The sequence below is a fragment of the Podarcis melisellensis genome, assembly GCF_964234715.1.
Source record: "Podarcis melisellensis genome assembly, chromosome: 1".
In the NCBI taxonomy this organism is placed as follows: Eukaryota; Metazoa; Chordata; class Lepidosauria; order Squamata; family Lacertidae; genus Podarcis; species Podarcis melisellensis.
This window is the reverse complement of record NC_138528.1, coordinates 78,909,649-78,917,561: the sequence shown is the minus strand read 5'-3', so window position 1 is coordinate 78,917,561 and position 7,913 is coordinate 78,909,649.

Here is a 7,913-nt window from a genome sequence, read left to right as displayed (position 1 = left end):
GAAATGTTTTCCACTGGACTTTGATAAACACCAGTTTGCCTATAGGAGAAATAGGTCAACAGATGATGCCATTGCTACTGCTTTTCACCTTGCAGCGAGTCATCTGGAGAAACCAGGGAATTATGTAAGAATGCTTTTTATTGATTATAGCTCGGCTTTCAATACCATCCTTCCGGACATTCTCATTGGAAAGTTAAGGGACCTGGACCTTTCTTCTTACATCTGCGATTGGATTAAAGACTTTCTGAGAGATCAGACACAAATAGTGAGGATTGGGCCTGTTACATCTACCTCCCTGAAGCTCAGCACTGGCACTCCACAGGGATGCGTGCTAAGTCCATTAATAATAATAATAATAATAATAATAATAATAATAATAATTTATTTGTACCCCGTCAATCTGGCTGGGTTTCCCCAGCCACTCTGGGTGGCTTCAAACAAAGATTAAAAATACATTAAAATAGCACACATTAAAAACTTCCCTAAACAGGGCCGCCTTCAGATGTCTTCTAAATGTCAGGTAGTTGTTTACCTCTCTGACAACTGATGGGAGGGCGTTCCACAGGGCGGGTGCCACTACCGAGAAGGCCCTCTGCCTGGTTCCCTGTAGCTTTGCTTCTCACAGTGAGGGAACCGCCAGGAAGCCCTTGGCGCTGGGCCTTGTTGTACACATATGATTGCATTTCATCTGACCCATCTACTGCAATTATTAAATTGCTGATGACACCACCATAATGGGTTTAATTACAGGCGGAGACAAATCTGTGTACAGGGGGGAGGTTCAAAAGGTATCCACATGGTGCTCAGAGAACAATCTGCACCTAAACATTGGCAAGACAAAGGAGATGGTGTTGGACTTCCAGAGGAAGAGAGGGGAGCTAGCCCCGTTGTATATCGGGGGACTGTGTGGAGAGAGTCTCTTCCTTTAAATTCCTGGGAGTCCATCTTAGTGAAGACCTTACTTGGAAGTTCAGTACAGCCCAGGTGGTTAGGAAGGCCCAACAGAGACTTCATTTCCTTAGGGTCTTGCGAAAAACAATGCTAGACAGCAACTGATGATTTCCTTCCATCGGTCCATGATAGAACGTGTTCTCTCTTACTGTATTATGGTGTGGTACGCTGGTTTGTCAGCCATGGACAGAAAGTCCCTACAGAGGGTGATGAAGACAGCACACAATATCATGGGCTGTCCCCTGAGTCCGCTAGATGTCCTAGATATCATCGCAGGAGACCTTTGCCTCAGAAGAGCGAGGAACATTCTCAGGGATGACTCACACCCTGGCCAGCACCTTTTTAATCTCCTGCCCTTGGGCAGGAGATATAGAAGCATGATAAGCCACACCAACAGGTTAAAGAACAGTTTCTACCCATGGGCCGTGAGGCTGCTGAGTGGAAGACAGCAACATTGCAGCTGACGTTTGGGGTTGGTGGTCGTTCGACAGCACACAGAGTGTAACAGGGACTGAGAGATGGGGGGAGGGCTCATTTAATCACACAGTAAACAAGCGGTACAGTGACAATAAAGTATTTCTATTATTTATTTCTATTATTTCTATTATTTCTATTATTTCTATTATTTCTATTATTTCTATTATTTCTATTATTTCTATTATTTCTATTATTTCTATTATTTCTATTATTTCTATTTCTATTTCTGTTTCGACTCCCTGGAAAAGACCCTGATGTTGGGAAAGATTGAGGGTACAAGGAGAAGGGAATGACAGAGGACGAGATGGTTGGGCAGTGTTCTCGAAGCTATGAACATGAGTTTGACCAAGCTGCAGGAGACAGTGGAAGACAGGAGTGCCTGGCGTGCTCTGGTCCATGGGGTCACCAAGAGTCGGACACGACTAAATGACTAAACAACAATAACTACCTGCCCACCCATCACCCAAGTCACCCTATACAACTGGGTGATCAGGGCCACAGATAACAAATTAAGGCTCAGTAGTATGGCTATAGGTGGGAGATAAATGTTAGACCAGGCATCCCCAAACTTGCCCTCCATATGTTTTGAGACTACAACTCCCATCATCCCTAGCTAACAGGACCAGTGGTCAGGGATAGTGGGAATTGAAGTCCCAAAACAACTGGAGGACCAAGTTTGGGGATGCCTGAGTTAGACCAGCTACGTTTCCTGTGCCAGGCTCAGGAAAGTTCACCACCTAGTACAGTGCTACCTCCGGTTACAAATTTAATTCATTCCGGTGGTCTGTTCTTAAGCCGAAACCGCTTGAAACATGAGGCGCGCTTTTGCTAATGGTGCCTCCCGCTGCTGCCGTGCCGCCAGCGCGCAACCTCCGCTTGCATCTCAGGGCAAAGTTCACAACAAGGGGCATCTACCTCTGGGTTAGTGGAGCTTGTAACCCAAAGCATTCGTAAGGAGGGTGGTACATAATACAGTGGTACCTTGGGTTACAGATGCTTCAGGTTACAGATGCTTCAGGTTACAGACTCTGTTAACCCAGAAATAGTACCTCGGGTTAAGAACTTTGCTTCAGTATGAGAACAGAAATTGTGCATCAGCAGCGCGATGGCAGCGGGAGGCCCCATTAGCTAAGGTGGTACCTCAGGTTAAGAGCAAACCTCCAGAATGAATTAAGTTCTTAACCCGATGTATGTCTGTTCCATTAGGAACTTGTATGTCCACAAGACTAACGTTGCTGGAGCTCCCTCTAGTGGAAAAAAGAAAAATGGACATTGACGGTCTCTGCTTTTTCTAATAAGAAAGCTAATCCATCAAACTGGAAGAAAAGAACAGATGCTGTTCTGTCTATTTTTCAGATCCTAGCTGGGAAGGGATTGTAGATTACAAGTGAGATCTGCCGCAAAATATTAGTGTGAGGTGAAGGGATGGGTGGATCTGCCAGTTTCCATTTAGCCGTTCGTTCCTTCGTTCAGCAGTTTTGGCAAATTGCTTTTCAAGAAAACAATTCTTTACAAAGTGGCCAACAAGGTGGCACCCAACATTAAGAAAATATTATTTTAAAAAAGACAAACCTCAGTTTCACAATTTCACAATACAAAGCTGGCACAGAAGAACCAGCAACACCCCAGGGAAATTGCAGATCACTGCATCTCTGTGGGAAGCTATTTCCCACTATGTTTGAGGGTTTACCTCTGCGTCACGGGTGGCACGTACAGACTTTGGGGTGGGGCAAGTCACCACACTGGCTGGATTAACACAGAGCACCCACCTGAATGTCACAACACAGCACAACACAAGATTGCTCCACAGGAGGGGGAAGCTGGTTCTGGAGCAATCTTATGCTGGGCCCCCACTTTCTTGGAAAGCTCTTCCAGATTCACCATCCCACATTCAGCCTTGTGCCATGCTTCAGGGCTCATTGTCTTCCTCATTGCCTTCTTAACTTCTCTAACCCTAGATTTCCTCTCTACTCATTGCTTTAAGACTACTTTGTATTATCTCATGTCCACCTTAGATCTTAGATGACATAACTCTTTTCTTCTTTTAAACTGCTTGATAACTAGAGAGCTTTGCATCTAGGTTGTGTGCGTGCATTTTGTAGAATTTTGAACTGCATCTCCTCCTTGGGGTGGCCCCTTCACTGCTTATAACTCCTGCCCTTATAAAAAGCAACCTACAACTGAGGATAACTTTTCCTGCGTCTATTGTCCATGAATCTGATGACATAATTAATTTGTTCATCCCTAAGGTGCCATTAGACACTTTGCTGATTTTGCTGAAACTGATTAACATGGCTATGCCTCTGGAAAGAAGAATCTAAGCCAGACAGGTCTCCAATTAAGTCATGTTTATTCAAGAGAAATAGTCATAAGGGTAAGTGGAAGTCGACATTTAGTGTTCACTATCAAAGAAAAAACAACTATCACAGTTTACTAGCTCAACCTGTATTCTGTAGTAGTAGTAGTAGTAGTAGTAATAATAATAATAATAATAATAACATTTATACCCTTCCCATCTGTCTGGGTTTCCCTGGCCACTCTGGGCATCTAACATATCTACATACAGATCATAAAACTGTAGAGGCTGTAAGGGGACCCATGGGTCATCTAGTCAACTCCCCTGCAATGTGGGAATCTCAACACACAGCCCCCAATGCAACTTGAAGCCATACCGAACCCTGTCCAGTTCTGAAAATGTGCTAGCAGTTTATTTTCTTCAGGCACACCAAGGACTGTAAAGATGTTTTGGTTGCAGAATTGTGGGGGGTGGAGGACAAAGCATAGGTGAGAATATGCCATTTTTAACCTTGAGGCTGCAGAGTAGAGGATTGTGCTTGGTCCAACAGAAAAAGCTGCTGATATTGGAGCCCCTTAGCAGGTAGGCAGAAGGGTAGTTGTCATGGACTGACGGGATGCAGAGGAACGGTGGGAGGCACCAGCTGGGGAAGGCTCAGAGCCAGGGGCTCAGTGGTGGGATGATGATGAGTGGTCAGAGGGAAAAGACTGGGAGGAGGAGGTGTCAGAAGCTGAAGAGGCAACAGGGTTTAGATCTATGGCAGAGACCAGTCCAGAAACAGACACAGAAGCAGAGGCTGGAGAGGAGGAAGGCTGAGATGAGACATGCTGCTGAAGAAGCCAGGGAGTCTCCCCCTCCTGCTGTGACCAGCTTCCTTCCCCACTGGTCTCCTAGAACACACATAGTAGTGAAAAGAGCAGAGCAGAGATTGGCTGTGCACAGATACAGTTTCTGACTGTTTAGAAAAAGCCCTGGAAAGGAGGGGAGGGGCCTTCAGTCCTTGCATCTGCATCTGCCTCATTGAGGCAAGACCTGCTAGGAAGGGTTGCCTGCACTGTTTTGGTTTCTTTCAATAGTGCTTTGAAAAAGCACTTGCACTGTGTTTTTTTATTGCTGACCTACACTTAACTCTGGTTCCTGACTGTAGTCTTCTCACTTTGGGGGAATCATGAGACTGGGCTTGGAAGTGCTAATTAAAAAGGAAATTATTCAGCCAACTCTGGTAGACATAACATAGGTAAAAAAAGGTAAAAGACCCCTGGATGGTTAAGTCCAGTCAAAGGCGACTATGGGGTTGCGGTGTGCTCATCTCGCTTTCAGGCCAAGGGAGCCGGTGTTTGTCCACAGACAGCTTTCAGGCCAAGGGAGCCGGTGTTTGTCCACAGACAGCTTTCCAGGCATGACTAAACCACTTCTGCTGCAATGGGACACCATGATGGAAACCAGAGCACATGGAAATGCCGTTTGCCTTCTCGCTGCAGCAGTACCTATTTGTACTTGCACTGGCGTGCTTTCAAACTGCTAGGTTGGCAGGAGCTGGTACATCCCCGTCACGGGAATTCGAACCGCTGACCTTCTGATTGACAAGGCCAAGAGGATCAGTGGTTTAGACCATAGTGCCACTTAACATACCACAAGGGATCACTGAATGAGTATCAGAAAGTGTTGAGGAGATGTGATCTGGGAGTTGCCATGTTGTGGTTGTCATTATGTGGTTTCTATTATTCTAGTTTACCACAGCCAACTATATGGGATTCTTAATGCAACAGACTTCTGACTGTGACTTTTATTAAAACTCTTCCCTTTCATACATAGACTCAGGCTGTTGGGGTCTGAGTGTTTGGGTCTTGTTGTGTGTGTGTGAGGTGGTGGGTGATTTCATAAGAAAGACCCATGTGTTCAGCACCACCTACTGTTGCTGCTTCCAGAGGGAAAGCTGTGTTGTCTGTTATAGCAAAAACAGAATTGTGCAGCATTGTAAAGACTAACAAACTATGGTGTCAGCTTTCATAATCCAGAACTGTCCTACTGCATCCCACCCAAGGGCACACTCCATCAGGACAGAGGAGGGAACTCACTGATGGCCGCAGTGATAAGGATGAGTTCGCTGCTCTCAGGACCAGGACCATTTTCCTGGTCCTCACTGCCCCTGCCACACACCCTCACTGTAGGGGCAAAGAAGTCAACACATAACTGAGGAGGTGCTGGGTGTCATCCAACTCTTTGTGGTCAAAGGCCACATTGGCTGGGCGCAGCAGGGGTGGACCTACATTTCAGGGGCCCTGAAGCTTGAACTATCATGGGGGGCCCTCAGTAACCAGCAACAAGGTCTGGGTAACCCTTGTTATCTTCTTCAGTGGGGTTGTTCCACAACAGATCAACACACCTTTGCAACATCTGTGCTACTGACTCTCAAATTTTAGGATGAAATACATACATACAACAAAAATCAATCCGTTTGAGTCATGCAATTCAAATTGGGTCTTGTAGACCCCAAAATTTGAAGCCATCTGGACTAAAGTAACTTCTGGGGCCCCTGCGGGATTGGGGCCCTGGAGCTTAAGCTTTGTTAGTTTCATAATAGAACCGCCCTTGCCTGCTACACCTGGTGAGTTGAAACGGAGGCAGAATAAAAGAAGGATTTGTTATAACACCTTCCGAGTGATTCATATAAGTTGCAATTTGTAGGCATGTGTATGGGCATGTAGGATTTTTTTTATATAAGGGAAGATAAAGTTACGTGACGTGGGGTGGATTGCACAAATACCTGCTTGTGCAACAGAACCTCTCCTTCCTCTCCTTCCTTGCAGCCTCCCCGCACCTATTAAATGTGCTCCAGAGGGTTTGGGGACCCTTTAGAGTAGATTTCAGGGGTGCATTTGGAAAGAAGAGGGGGGAAATTCCTGTTGTGCAAATGGATCTGGTTTGAATGGTGCTGGATGCCACTCTGGGTGCATGTGTTGTGGGTGAGTTACAACTTCCAGGAGCTTCAAATAATGAAATGAACTCAAATGACATTTTTCTGGGGTCAACCAGCATTCCTTCCCTGCCCCAAATCTACAATTCCCCTGTAGCAATGCAAGAATTCTAAAAAGGGGCCATTGAGAATTTTATATTTATTCATTTATTTAAGTGAGGAAGGGATATTTTTAAGGCTCTTGGATTACAACTGCAACTGAAAAGCCGGTTGCAGTTTGAAATGAGGGAAACTCACAAGCGTTTTGTTTTCCATTACTGGGTCAGTCCATGATGAGAAACAGCGCAGTGAGGCGATGAAGCAATTCTTAGGGAACGCTGCCTTTTGCAACCCTGTTGATAAAACCAGAGAAAGCTGAGGGAGGCACAGATTGATGCATTATAAAATGCAGTGATATAATCACCTAACTCTATGATAAATACACTTTACCTGGCATGGGTAGGTAGTTAACACATTGCTGCAAGTTAAAGCCTGCTTTAAGAAACCGGGATCTTGCAACAATGCCAGTTTCTAGAGGAGGCAGTTACCATGAGATAGCTATGCCCTGTGAAGATTTAAAGGAAGCTTAAGTATTTAGGTGCATGGTTAACAGCAACTAATATAAACCTGTATAAAGATAATTATTTAAAAACCTGGGAAGATATTAAAGGAAATTTGGAAAAGAAAGAATCTTTCACTCTTAGGTAGAGTGTCGACTACAAAAATTAATGTATTACCTAGAATGTTATTTTTGTTTTAATCAATTCTGGTGATCGGCAAGACAGATTCTTTCAATGCATGGCAAAAAGATATTTCCAAACACATTTGGCAAGGGGAAAAAATGAGAATAAAATATTAAAAATTGATAGATGCAAAAGAGACGGAAGGTTTCTCCCTGCCAGATATAAGATTATATTATGAAGCACCTGGTCTTTGTTGGTTGAAGGAATGGATGACATTGGAGAATTCACATATTTTTGATTTAGAAGGTCGTTATAATATTTTCAGTTTGCACGCTTATTTATGGCATGAAAAGGTGAAAGTACATAAAGGATTTACAAATCATATAATTAGGAAAAATCTGTATAGAGTATGGGATAAATACAAAAATCTATTAGAGGCCAAAACACCACTTTGACTCTCACCATTGGAAGCCATAGAGACAGAGAAGAAGAATATGATAGAAAGTTGGACCACTTATAGATATTTATTAAAACAAGAGTGGGGGAGTAT